Below are 15,290 nucleotides of genomic sequence, written 5' to 3'. Positions count from 1 at the left end.
ACAAGGGCCATAAACACTTGTTAAAAATTTGTACTTGAGGAATTTTTTTAAGAAAAAGAAATTTCCAAGTATTTCAAGCCTTTTTGGCAAACTTTCATTTCCTTTCCTTTCTCCTACTAGCTTACTAGATATCAAACCATGTACAACATCTATTTTGCTGGATATACTGGCAGTCCCCAAACAACTCAGTTAAGAATGAGAGTGAGACAACAGAAAGTGAGAAAGACCTGCCGCTAGGAAGGGAAATTCTCTTCTTCTTCTTCTTCTTCTTCTTCCTACTACTACTACTACTACTACTATTTTATTTATATCCTGTCTTTCTCCCCATGGTGACTCAAGATGGCTAACATATATCTACACTAAAGTTAAAAAACAATTAAATAATAAGTGTGGTAAAAATAGAATTAAAATACAGCAAACACATTAAAATGACCTTTAAAACTCATATTTGCTTCCTTTAAAACTCATATTTGCTCCATGATTCCGTACTTCGTTTGGATTTTCCTTAAGCGAGGAATTTGGCAGCTCCATATTCTTCCCAGCATAAAGTGGGAAGGTTTCTTCTTCCGTGAGTCAAGCTTTCGGTATCTTCCTCCTGTCGTTTGCTCAAGGAAAGACTATAATTCGTTGGAAGAATAGGCAGCTTGCTTTCTGGTGGGCCATGATTCAATCAATGGAGTTTCTCCTATCTCTGGGAAATATTTCTTCTTGAGATGCCGCAAAGTGGCAATACAGACAAGAGAATGGACAATGTGGACAAAAATACAGACAACCTGTGTCAGCTCACCACAGCCGCTCCTGAATGAACACACAAGACTCTCTGTGATATCACCAGAAACTTTTACTGTAGGAAACATGAACATCAGAAAAGCCAAGAATGGGATACTACGGCCAACCCTCCTTTATATACCCTCCCCCTCATTTGAACAGTCTCTTCCCGCTCAGTAAAACCCCGCGCAAATTCCCCGCCAAGTCCAGCAGCCGTTTCTTCTCCAAGTCCTGAGCCGCAGGTGTCTTATCAATGTCAGTGACCCTGAAACTCAGAGCCACATCCAGGCTCTAGTAGCAGGGTTCTGACATGGCGTCCTCCTCCCCTTCATCCTGGAAGGAAAAGATTAAACACAACTATTGTTCTCCGCCGTCCAGAGTTCCTTTATACTTTTTTAACAGGCTGCAATGGAATACCGGGTGTACCTTTCCTAGGTCCTTGGGTAGCCTCAGCTCATAGGTCACTTCGTTTATTCTTTTTGCTACCCTGAATGGTCCTATATAGCGTGGAGCCAATTTCTTGGATGGGAATCCCAATTTTAGGTTTTTTGTGCTCAGCCAAACCAGATCTCCTTCGCCCAATTTGTCCCCCTCTCGGCGCCTACGATCCGCAAAGAGCTTGTACTTCTTTTGTGTTTCCCGCAATGCCTCTACCACGGTTTGCCACCCTTGCTTGATTTTGGCCGGCCATTCCTCGTCGGTCTGGCCCTCCCCTTCCTTCCACTCGGGTAGCCTGGGGAAAGGTGCCACCTCCTGTCCGTATACTATTTCGAATGGGGCACGACCTGTGGCCGAATGTACGGCCCCGTTAAAAGCCATCTCAGCAAACGGTAGAAGGTCCGCCCAATCATCCTGTCTATAATTGGTGTACATCCTTAAGAATTGGCACAGTGTTTGTTGGGTACGTTCGACCCCCCCGTTGGTCGCGGGATGAAAAGCCGAGCTCAGGTTCCTTTCTGCTCCTAACAGCTGTAAGAATTTTCCCCAAAATTTTGCAGTAAATTGGACTCCCCGGTCGCTAATTATTTTGTCGGGACACCCATGTAGGCGATATACATGCTTCACATACAAATCAGCAAGTTTTTCAGCTGAAGGGAGTTTTGGCAGGGCCACAAAGTGTGCCTGTTTTGAGAATAGGTCCAATATTGTCCAAATGTATCTGTGGCCTCTGCTGGGGGGTAGTTCGCCTACAAAATCCATGGCTACGCATTCCCATGGCCTCATGGGCTCCACCACCTTCTGCAATAGCCCCTGGGGCTTCCCCGGTGGTGTTTTTCCCTCTGCACATAATTCACACTGCGTGACGTACCCCCTGGCGTCTTTCCTCATTCCGGGCCACCAGCATTGTTTGGCCAACAGTTTAATAGTCCTGGTGGGGCCTAGATGACCCGCACCTTTGTTATCATGGTACTTCCTTAACATTTCTCGTCTTAAACATTCAGGGATATACAATTTCTTATTTACAAACACCAAATCCCCACACAATTCTCCCTTTTCTTTGTTAGTTTGTAACCATTTGTCCATTCCATACGCTCGCTTCAACTCTTCCTCCCATATTTCTCCTCCCCCCGTGGAAATGGCAGTACGTTTGTTTTCTTTGGCCGCTTGTGCTCGAGTTAGTACTGCCAGGCCCCATTGCTTATCTAGGAATAGGCTCCCTTCAGATTCCTGAATTCCTCCCCCGTGCTGAGGCATCCGAGAGAGAGCGTCAGCGAGTATGTTATGTTTCCCCTGGAAGAATCTGAGTCTGAAATCAAAACGGCTGAAATATTGGGCCCATCTAATTTGCTTCGCCGATAGTTTACGAGGGGATCTTAGATACTGTAAATTTCTATGATCAGTCCACACCTCAAACGGTGTTCCACTTCCTTCCAGAAAGTGTCTCCAGCACTCTAGTGCTTTTAGAATAGCTAAGGCTTCTCTCTCCCAAATTGGCCAGTTTTTTTCTGTATCGCTAAACTTTTTTGACAGATAGCCACATGGCTTCAGGTTCCCCCCCTCGTCTTTCTGTAGCAGAACTGCCCCATATGCCCGGTCTGACGCATCGCAATGTAATACAAAGGCTTTAGACATATCAGGGTGCTGTAGGACAGGCTCCTCAGTAAAACGCTTTTTAAGGGCTTCGAAAGCTTCCTGGCATTCTATTGTCCAGGTCAGTTTGGCCCCTGGGGCCTTCACTTTGGCTGTTTCTCCCCTGCCTTTAGTCTTTAACAAATCCGTTAATGGCAAAGTGAGGCGCGCAAAGTCCTTGATAAATGTTCTATAGAAGTTTGCGAACCCTAGGAAGGATTGCAGCTGCTTCCGTGTTTTGGGGGCTTCCCACCCCCTCACGTCTTCTACCTTCGCAGGGTCCATCGCCACTCCCTGGGAGGAAATCCTATACCCCAGAAAGTCTATCTGGTCTTTATTGAACTCGCACTTGGCAAGCTTCGCATACAGTTTTGCTTCTCTCAACTTTTGCAGGACTTCCCTGACTAGTTCTATGTGTTGCTCCTTAGTCCGAGATATTATCAATATGTCATCTAAAAAAACAAAGACTCCCTTGTACAACAATGGATGCAACACTTCGTTGATTAATTGCATGAACGCGGCACCTCCGCCGCACAAACCGAAGGGGAGCACACGATAATTGAATAATCCGAATGCACAGGAGAAGGCCGTCTTCCACCTGTCCTCTGGTTTGATCTGCAATTTATGGTACGCTTCAATTAAGTCCAATTTAGTGAATATCTGTCCCTCCGATAACTGGGCGATCAAGTCCTTCACTAAGGGTAGGGGGTATTTATTTACAGTACTGATTGCATTCAGGCCCCTGTAGTCAATGCAGAGCCTCAGCGTTTGGTCCTTTTTCCGCCTGAACAACACAGGCGCCCCTAAAGGGGAATTTGAAGGCTCTATGAAACCCCTCGCTAGGTTTTTATCAATGTATTTTCTCAGTTCCTCCTTTTCCCTAGCCGACATTGGGTATATTTTTGCCTTGGGAAGCTCTGCTCCTGGGACTAGCTCTATCTTCACTTCAACTCTCCGCTTCGGTGGGAAACTGTCTGCTTCCTTCTCATCAAATACGTCCACAAAATCCCGATACTCTGGGGGTAATTTATCTGCCAGTTCTGCTATCCTGATAGAGTCTTCCTCCCCCCTTTTCCCCGGCTCCCTCTCCACTTCCTGGCTCCCTTCTTCCGACTTCATCCTGAAGATCATGCTCTTATCCTCCCAGTTGATTTGCGGGTTGGCCTGCCCCAGCCACGGCATGCCTAGTATAACATTATAGCTGGCTATTTGTGATATCACAAATGATACCTTTCCTTCCCAACTCCCTATCTTACACTTTACATCTTCGGCACTGTACTTAGCTAATGATCCCGATGCTGTGGATCCGTCCAACTGCGAAAAAGCTATTGGGGATTCTAGGTTCATTCTTTCGCATCCCAATCCCTCGGCTAATTCAGGGGAGATGATGTTCCTGGAACATCCACAATCCACAAATGCTTTGCAGGTTGCTTGTTTGCTGCCACTTTCAAGCTGAATGGGGACCACTATCATGGCTTTGTCCTGACTTACCAACCCCCCCGAGTGGTGCCTCATCGGTGGTTCTTCCTCGGCGCGTTTCCCTGCCACGGCTCTTGGTTTGGGCGGGCCTCCGCCTTCCCCTTTTCTCTGCCAGCACTCGGCAGCCCTGTGGCCCAAACGGCCGCACACGAAGCAGCCCCTCCTGCTGGTGCTCACGTTCCCTGTCGGCTCCGTTCTCCTCCCGGCTGGGGTTGATCCCTCCTTCCGGCTCCCCTCTTTCATCTGCGGCCGCTGCTGTAGCCCTCCTCGGTGCCTCCTCGCCTGGGCCAGCGATGTCTCGATGCGCCCCGCCAGCTGAATCCATCCGCGCAGTGTGTCAGGCTCATCACGATGCACCGCCCAGGAGAGGATCTCCCGCCTGAGCCCCTCTTTGAAGAGTTCTATCTTTGTCACTGCAGACCATTCCGGCACCTTTTCAGCGAGGCATTGGAACTCCTCCGCATACTCAGATACCGATCTCTGCCCCTGGGAGACGGTCTTCAACTTCTCCCTCGCCCGGATCTGTTCCAGTGGATCTCGGAAACGGGTCTCCAGGGCCCCCATAAAGCGTCGGAGTGACCCCAGACATGGGTCGCGCCGCGCGTGCAGTTGAACGTACCAGCTGGCCGCTCCCCTCTTCAACACTGCACCAATGGCCCGTACCCGGCTGGATTCCGTTCTAAAAGTGTGAGCATTGTCCTCCATATAGCCCCTCACCGTGGTCAGGAAAAAATCCAGTTCAGAGGACTCTCCCCCAAACTCGATCCTTAGTTCCTCTCGTCTCGGTAGGGGTCCCTGTGGTGGCAATCCCCAATTCTCCGCCCGTCGCAAGCCCCCTTGCGGACCAGTGGGCCCCGCTGCTGCTTCTCTTGGCCCTGTGCCACGCCCGGCATTCGCCAGGGGCACCAGGGTCTCAGCTGGGAGCGTAGCCGGGATTCTCGGAGGCTTTTCCCCTTCGTCGTCACTCTCCTCCACCCGCGTCAGGCTTGTTTGGATCTTGGGCCGGGCACCGGGCTCCTTTCGCATTTCCCTTCCCTTCGGTGCTGGGAGGTCTGCAAAGCCCTGGCTGCTTCCCATGCTCACGTCCCACATTGAGCTAGCCCGAAGTTCCCTTCCTCTCTCCGGCTCCGCCAAAACTGCCAGGCGCTCCATCGCCCTCGACATCACTGCCAGGGTGGTCTCCATCGCCGACATCCTCTCCTCCAGAAACACCATCCTCTGTGGGCCTGGGGAAGGTGAACCTTCCTCTCCTCCGGTGCTATCTCCCCGCACCACTCCGCGCCTCTGGGTTACCCCATTTGGCTGGGCATAAGCGGTGGATGACGCCAGGGCCGCCAGCTGGTGGAACTCAGCGTCCGGCTCGGGAGTGGCCCTTTCCGACCTTCCTCCTCCTGCGCCCAAGAGCTCTTCATCCTCCACTTGCATGTTACACCTCACCGCTACAGCGGGATGGTGTCCGTATTCTTGGCTTAGTGTCAGCTCACCACAGCCGCTCCTGAATGAACACACAAGACTCTCTGTGATATCACCAGAAACTTTTACTGTAGGAAACATGAACATCAGAAAAGCCAAGAATGGGATACTACGGCCAACCCTCCTTTATATACCCTCCCCCTCATTTGAACAGTCTCTTCCCGCTCAGTAAAACCCCGCGCAAATTCCCCGCCAAGTCCAGCAGCCGTTTCTTCTCCAAGTCCTGAGCCGCAGGTGTCTTATCAATGTCAGTGACCCTGAAACTCAGAGCCACATCCAGGCTCTAGTAGCAGGGTTCTGACAACCTGACCTGGTATAAAGTAGATTCCTATCTGGGTTGAGATAAAGCACTTTGCTAAAGACTCCAGCATACAATAAAGTACTCATAGAGAGGATGGTTCAGACTTCAAATCACAAATTTAGAAACTGCCTGGAATTCATCTTGCTTCATCTACTCTAGAATATGAGGCCCTCCAGATGTTCTTGGCCTGCAACCAGCAGCATTCCTCACCATTGACTGTGCTGGATAAGGCTGCGGGGACTAACATCTGGACAGTCACACAATTCCCACCCGATTCTTCAGATCCACTATTATGTGACCACTATTAACGCAGATAAAATGCCATTGGGTGCACTCCCAAACTAATTTCACATGTTCTGTGCGGATTTCAGAGGGTTACTTTTTTATTCTTAACCCACATTGGTGACAGCCATGTGCAACAATGGGACTCAGTAGAGAAGAAGGAGGGTATATGTGTTATACGGGAGAGGAAAAAGACCAGGGGGCATGCATGATCTCATAGCTCCTGATTATTCAGCTCTGGATTTCATTTCAAGCCTGGATCAAGCCAAAAACTCATTTATTTCATGAGAATATCTGCTCTTCTCTAGGTTTAATCATTGTGATTCCAATGATGCATACTTAATTACGGACAGATGGCTGTAGGTACACAGAAAACACATCTTTCCAGAACTCTCTTATAAATCACAAATTGCATTAGCACTAACAGTTGTCTAATTTTGCTTTCTTGTACTTGTTATTATTTTGGGATGTATACTATTATTTCATTATTCTTTTCTTCAGGTATTTATTCTACTGAAGAAGGGCAACAAAGCTTTAAAAACTCTGAGGATTTTGACAAACTGTTCTGAAAGAAAAAAAGTTCTACCCATGTATTAAACTTCAGGCTATAGTGTGAATCTTCAAGGCAATAACGAATTAGACAGGAGGACAACACAATACACTGGTCAAAATACTGAAACAGAAAACCTTACATATAAACTCACTGAACAGTTCAACTATGGAAATGTAGACAGATTAGCAACCAAATTGTATTTTTAATACAAACCACCATCAGCCACAGACTTCAATCTACACTTTCTTCTTAGAAATATAAATGTCTTTGCTGTTCACAAGGCCTTTGCTTATTTTATTGTGCAGGTCAGTGAAGGATGCCATCACCCCAATTCTCATAAAATGATGGTGAAAAAGATATGTTCTGTATAAATGTGCACATATCCACTTCTAGACACTAGTACATATTGTGATACATAAAAATGAGATATATTTTGATGTTTCAAAATGCAAGAGGATAATAGGGCACCTTGAAAACTCATTACTAATTTGCAAATGATTTAATCACCCCTTCTTTCACTTTTTTTGCATGTACTTAGTCACTAGCTGCCAAAGCAGCTTAACATTACTCAACACCTGGGTCTGATAATGCAGCCACCATCTCTGAGGAATGTACTAAGCAAGGGGGTTATCATGAGGCTCCTGAAAGTGAGGGAAAATCAGAGCTTGGAAAACTTTTTGGGGAAAACAAACTTCCGGACACCATAGTCCAAAACTAGTAACTTTTTCAAGCTCTGAGGAAAACTGAAAGTTAAAGACTGGTGTGATGAATACTGGTTTTCAGAACACCTACAGTTTCTTTCTCACTAATGCAAATGCAGCAGCTAGACTAGATTGGAAAACCATTCAGAAACTGTGTAACCTAGGCTTAAAGGAATTCCAACTGGCTGCCAATACACTTCCCGTCGCAATTCAAGGTGCTGGTGCCTTAAATGGCTTGGGATCTCAATGCTTCTTTTGCATGTGTACCTAAGGATTCAGGTCTATTAGTAGGGCTCTTTTCTGTGCCTGGTAGTGTACAAATTCATGATGAAAAGACATGCAGTATGGCCTTTTGAGCTGTGACACCCCAATTATGGAATGCCCTTGTCTCAGGCGCCTGACTGGCATTAACACTGATGTCATTCTGGCACAAAGTCAGAATATGGCTTTTTAATAAACCTTCAGAATTGTACTCCAATGCTCAAACCACAGTGCCCCTCCAACAATCCCCCCAAAGGTTCATGGACTGGGATAGAGAAGGTGTAGCTTATATGCAGTCCCAAACCCTTCTTATTTTATTCCAAGTTCCCTGAATCACTAACGCCAGGACTCCTCCTCGAGCACCTTTCCTCATTCCTTGGAAAAATCAATATCCACTTCTACCTCTTCAGGGAGTGGAAGGTTTGTTTCCAAACCCACTTGAAAACTACAGAAAACCCCAACAACCTGATGGACAAAACCACAAATGATTTCTGATTGCAATTTTGCTGCATGAGGCAGTATGGCCTGCCACTGGTGCACAGAGGGAAAAACTGCCCGCCCCTGCTACAGCTGTCCTCCATTGAATACTCTGGAGTCAAAGTTTTGCAGCATCTATAGTTGCAGGCAAAATGGTCCGATTTCAATGTCACTACCTTACTATGTAGGCCAACAAGAAATTGTATACTCTTGTGTTTAACATAATTTGTAACATACACAGAAAACAAATCAAAGGAAATCTCTGCCAACTTCTAATATCTAAACTACAATCTAAAAATAAAGTATCTATTACAATACCTTAGACATGCAGAACAGTCCGCAGATTAATGAAACACACAACATGCAATGGCTCGACCAATTACATGATTGTAATAATCTACAGCAGAGTTTCTTGGTCTACAGACTGAGCTTATTCATTTTCTTGGTGTATTTCTTAATCTTATATAGGCCTACTTGCCCAAGAACACAAACATTAAATTTGATGTTTCATATTCCAGTATGACTGATTCTGCACAGTCAGGGTGGGAAACTTCCAGGCAATGAGACTCTTCCGGGGGACTCTCCAAGAGCAACACAACAGCCACTGTGGCAGTTCTCTATCACAAGGAGAGTACCAGAACATTCACCCACATTAGCAAGTCCTGGAAGACCAGAAGACAGAACATTTATTTCCTTCTAGTAGTTTCAAGTAGTTCCAGAAAAAGGAAATATAGGGAAGAAACTACCACAATTTCACTTGTGCTGATAATTCTGCACAAGTAATTGGCAAAGTAACACTATGGGGAATACATTGCAGCCTAGAACTGCTCACCCTTCTATATATATAAAAGAGTGATGGCATCACGGCAACCCACAAAACAACAAAACTACAGGCCCCCCAACCTCGAAATTTGACAACACAACCCATCATCCACGCCTCTAGGTTGATACAACAAAAAGAAAAGAAAAATAAAGTCCTAATTAGAGAGAGAGGAATAACTGCTTTTATCCAATTGCTGCCAGTTAGAAGGCTAAGCTCCTCCAACTTGGTCTCCTAGCAACCCAAAAAATAATAATAATAATAAACACTAAAAATTAATACAATAAAATACTACAATATCAGAAAATAACTAAAAATAATATAAGAAAATAATAAAATATAATAAATAAAAATATAACTTACAATAAAATTAATTAAAAATGCAAATAACATCAAATAAAAATTACACAACAATTTTTAACCAATACCACCACCACTTTGCCACAGCAACGGTGGCCGGGCACAGCTAGTGTTATATATAAGTCGAGCTGCTTAAATTAAATTGAAGCAGCTAGGACTCTGTACTAGACCAATATCTTCTGTTGGAAATGTACTGAGGAGGGCAAGCAAATTAAAACTTAATCTGGACAAGGCAAAGATGGTTTTGGCCAGCAGCAAGGAAGGCAGTAAATGGCAGGACCCCACTAGTGGTCACACAGAGCTCCCAAGTGAAAAAATGGAAATACAAACAAAGTTGCAAAACACTCCAGTCTTTCTGGGCATTCCATCTTGGACCTCATGGCAACTCCATTTTGTTTTGTCCCCAACAGCTCTGAAAGATGCTTGATAAATCTGGAACAAAGTTTCTAATCACTTTTGATTTTGTTTTCCCAGGCTTTTGTGACTTGTGGCAAATATCAAGGTAGAAAATCAGTTTGCAAGTTATTAACAATATGGATTATCAATAGGGATAAAACATTATTGCTAGGCAGCTTGAGAGCTATAGAATGCCCCTTACTCTTCACTCATTGCAGGCATTGTCAAATTGTGGCCCTTCAGCTGTTCGGGCCTCCAGTTCCCAGAATTACTGACCACTGAACAAGCAGGTTATGGCTTCTTGGAAATAGAAGCCCAAACAGCTGGAAGGCTGCAGTTCGTAGATGCCTGACTTAGCATAACACCGTGATTATATTCTTATCCTTTTCTCACCCCAAGTTTTAATTAAGTGTCTCATGCGGCTCGCCCTGTGTTTTATATATATATATAGATTTTGTGTTGCAGTGTATATGATTATTTATTGTATTGTTTAATTGTATTGTGATATGTTGTTTTATATTTTGCTATATTGTACTGTTCTGGGCATGGCCCCATGTAAGCCGCCCCGAGTCCCCGTTGGGGAGATGGTGGCGGGGTATAAATAAAGTTTTATTATTATTATTTATTATTATTTATTATTATTTATTATTATTTATTATTATTATTTATTATTATTATTATTATTATTATTATTATTATTATTATTATTATTATTATTATTTGTTTAGGTGCCAGACATTTTTATTTATCTAGATATTGTAATCAATTTTAGAGCTTCAACTGTGCATGTTTTAGTCTCTCTCAAAGTCTCATTTACTCCTTATTTTCTTTTTGTATTTGTTTTATGTTTTAACACCCTCAGAAATCTGAGAGGATTAAGGCCAAAAACGTTATGCTGGTAGTGATGCAGCTTCCATAGTTTTGGACTGTAAACACATATAATAACATACTGCCTGATACAATAGAGTCTCACTTATCCAAGCTAAACAGGCCGGAAGAACCTTGGATAAGCGAGTATCTTGGATAATAAGGAGGGATTAAGGAAAAGCCTATTAAACATCAAATAAGGTTATGATTTTACAAATTAAGCACCAAAACATGCTATACAACAAATTTGACAGAAAAAGTAGTTTAATACTCAGTAATGTTATGTTGTAATTACTGTATTTACGAATTTAGCACCAAAATATCATGATATATTGAAAACATTGACTACAAAAATGCCTTGGATAATCCAGAACCTTGGATAAGCAAGTCTTGGATAAGTGAGACTCTACTGTAATTCAGAAAAGGTAACAATTTAAGACTGGGGGCAATATTGGGGAATACAATGCTATGGAAATAGTCACACTACTTGCCCAGAAATTGTATTTCATTCCACTCTTTCTCTATTCAGCTATTAACAATATCTTCTTTCTCCAACTTGTACAGTACTGAGTTTTTTCACCTTCATTTTATATACAGGAGAGAGTGAACATGCCAATATTTGTAAGAAATGAGCAACTTTTCTGTTTTTTCTCTCACAATTCGGTAGTGATGGAAGAAAGCTAGCAATAAACAGAAGAGTGGCTGCATGTCTCATGTTATTATAATGAAACAAGGGGTCAAAAACATGCCTGTATTTCTTGGCATACTGTTGAGTCTAAGGATCTGTCACAGAAAGTTTATTTTCACTGGCTGCTCATAAAAGTGACTACAGGTGGCAAGGACCAATTGGCTTGGATCAGAGTTTGTGTGGCCTACTAAACTAGTAGATAAAAAAAGCGAGGAAAAAAAAGAAGCAAATAGGGAAAAAATTAGACATTGCAGGTAGCAAGATGACTTTGCTACCAGTAGCAAGTATATATATATAGCTATACTCCACCAATGAGTATGGCAAAGAAATGATCAACAGAACTTGTACATGTAGGAGAGGCAAAAAACAGGCTTTTTGTATCTACACAGGCTTTGATGTATGTTGTTGATACATATTCATATGAACTGGCTAGATAGATCTTTCTAAAAGTGATGGAATTAGTGGTTCATTGTCTACGACAGGTTGCAGTGGAGCCTTAAAATCTACAAAACAAATCCACAGCAGAATTTTCTAATGACTGTTCTCAGACACTGAATTTTCCTTCCTCAGGAAGGCTAGCCTGGCTCCTTCTGTGCTGTGTGGTTGCTAGCACGCAAAAACTATTGAATCAGAGCAGGCTTTTGGCAACTGACCCCACTAGCAATGGAAGCAACTTTCAACTAGATGTATGCCATGACTTTCTTTTTCTACTTAAAAATGTTTTCTCTTTCCTTTTTTGGCTTTCCATTTTATTTTCTTGGCAGCTAGACTGAATTCTCATTCATGGGATAAAGTTGGGGTTCACATAAAATATGTATCTTATATATTTATGCACAGGTCAAGAAACGTTAGTGAAAAAAATCAACCCCAAAAACTTGGGTCCATTTATTCATAGGTTAATGTGAGTACTGTACCTTAACTCTTATCAAAAATTGAACCATTCCCCTTTCTGAGTAAAGTGCAGAAAGGTAAGAGCTTAGTCATGTGGCTGTTAACTGCATGGCTATTGGGCATGGCCCTAATGGCAATGGGGATGCTGGTTTCAATTTGACAACTAGTAATGGCTCAGCCATCATGGACCAACACAATATGTCGTGCACACAAAATACAATATGTTGTGCATCCCCATCACCCCAGGGGTCATGCCCGATAGCCATGCAGAAACTGCCACAGGTGGGTATTTCTACTGCATGTTCCCAAGCCTGTCTTCTTCAGTTAATTTATCATTCTGAAAGCATCACTGATATGCAATAGAATGATTTCATGGAAACTATATTGCTGACCATACGATGTCACTGATGGAGCTGGCATAACAGCAAAAAGGTGTTCTGGAATCCAGCAAGTATCGCGTCTTAATGGCCAATAAAATGAACTAGCAGGACCATGACAATGCATAAAGCATAATGCACAAATGCACAAAATATAACATACTTTGAGCTGAGTAAATGGATATTTAATGGTCGCATTGCAAAACAAAAATATATCAATCTTGTACAGCAAAATTTTCTCTTTAAGATTATACTATTCACAAGCATATTCAGGTAGACTTTTAAAATAATTGGCTTTGAACTTTGGTAGATTTTACAATTTGCACCGATAGTGCCAAATTTGAAGAGTTCCTGTAGGGCACTTATAGATGCTGGATAGTTGCAAATCTGGCAGTATTATGTCCAGCATAAACATAATGCTTGGTCAAAATTTGAAGTCCGTATCTTCATTTGCATGGAATATGCAGTCTGAATATTGGTCAAAATGTGTTGCAACACATTTTGATGCACATTTTTAGTTAACTTGTTTGACTGGATTTTGTATCCATAATGTTAAAATTAATTTCATCAGAATCAGCAGAAAAAAACTGTACAGGATTTCCATTTACTAGCCATTCTTATACATTTAGTTTCAATTTTATTAGACCCCCAAAATGGCATTTTGTTAAATGTCATGCACACACTGACTTATCTGAAGGGGGTCTAGATCAGCAACTACTGCAATTAGGTACCTCAATTTTTGGGAAACTTATTTTAACACCTGACTGGTGCTACAGCTAAAGCTTGAACAAAATTGGAGAATATGATGGTAGGAACTTTTTAAAATTTTAGACCACTGGCATGGAATGATATGTAGTGAGAACACCAGTTGTGCTCACCACAGACTGACGCTCAAGCATTTGTTATGAAACATAACATACCAAATGTTGCTGGAGTCTATCTGTTGAAGTATGATACTAACTTGTTCTCCTCTATGGCTACCACTGAACAATACCCATAGCATATTTACCAACAGGGGAAAAAAACTCCTGATCTTAAGATAGTTAACAGCTATCATAATATTTTTCTGGATTTGGGGATTCTCACGAAATCTGAACTCTTCCTGGAAAACAAAGATAAAGTCTCCCCTTATGAGACTTCACATATCCTTATATAGGGCTGCCTTGAGAATTCTCAGCCACTCTTAAGAAGGTAATTGACAGTCCCATATTATTGCTTTAACAATTTCGCAACCCCATACTAACCTATATGCAGGGAAATAAACTCAATTTGCATCAGTTCAACATGTGATTAACACATTCTTTTAGAGTACAATACCAAAAAAGAAAAGAAATAAATGCTTAGAATGTGGTAAGTCATTGAAAGGAGGAATGGGGACAATACTAAAGTATACTAAGGAATAAAACAGCCTGGAGATAGAATCACAACTTTCAATAATGACTGGTTTCATAATATTTTTAACCATTGGTTTTATTATACCAACCACTTTGACTTCATTCTGGATAGGAATGTTTTTGTGTTATGGTTCATATGAGATTTTAAATACAAGGTGTACTCATGCTTTAGTTCAATTATCTTTTCTTTTAGAATGGTGTGGAAATTCACCTGTACTTTTTAACATAAAGTTTTGTTTGGGCAGCCACCAGTTAGCTTGGGCATCTTCGCAGAGAAGCACCCTTCCAAGAAGAAATGTATTTCTAAAAAGACAGAAAACCTTTCTCCAGAATAGCCTACCCCAAACCTTGTTATTCTAGGACGAGGTACGGTGAGCTATATGCAGATGTTCTCATAGTCAGGCCTATGGAGGACACCTGATCTTCTCAACACAGTTCTCAGTTTCAGAAGCATGAAAATCAGATCAAACAAATTCTGTTGGATCTTGGAGCCAGGACAATAACCTACCAAGGCAAACAGAAGATTGTGCTCCAAAAAGCATGGTGGCCTGAGACCTAGAAATAGGCACAGAGAGTCCTGGCTTCATCATTCAAAATCTGGATAAGATTTTAGAAATTCCCACATGAAAAAGGATTTTTAACCGTCTTGGATTATTCATTGTTGTGCCTGCAACACCTATTTAGTTCCAATGTAATGGAAGGTGTATAGTGGCCTGGTTTAATATTTTTCCCATATGGTTATGTGGGAAGGGTGACATACAAACCCTTGTGCATGTTGTCATAAATGAGATTTCCACATATTAAGAAAAAATTGTTACTAACCTAGTAAGCGCAGATAGGACAATAGATACTTCAGAAAATTTCACATGTGGCATACACTTTCTCCTGCATTCATATAAAGGAAAAGTAGCCTTATCTATATCATATGCTAACAGACAGTATTGATATTATTTGCAGTTCCTAGCTATTTCACATTGAGCTTTGCAAAGAAGAATGTATCAATTCTTAGAGACTACTGTATCATTTGTCATTAAGCTTCTCATTTTAAATAATATGCAAATAAATATTATATTGAGTGCATGCCTGGCTTAGACTACTGTATCTTATTCCTCAGAGAGATGTACAGTGTTCC

At 42.3% G+C, this 15,290-nt stretch overlaps 1 protein-coding gene across 1 annotated transcript in view; it reads right to left on the bottom strand.

Moving 5' to 3' along the window:
* The window catches only part of lyplal1 (lysophospholipase like 1), a 43,274-nt gene that overhangs the window by 11,671 nt on the left and 16,313 nt on the right, over positions 1–15,290 (bottom strand). The window lies entirely within an intron of this gene.

The sequence above is a fragment of the Anolis carolinensis genome, chromosome 1 (assembly GCF_035594765.1).
Source record: "Anolis carolinensis isolate JA03-04 chromosome 1, rAnoCar3.1.pri, whole genome shotgun sequence".
In the NCBI taxonomy this organism is placed as follows: domain Eukaryota; kingdom Metazoa; phylum Chordata; class Lepidosauria; order Squamata; family Dactyloidae; genus Anolis; species Anolis carolinensis.
This window is presented reverse-complemented; position numbering and strand designations above follow the sequence as displayed.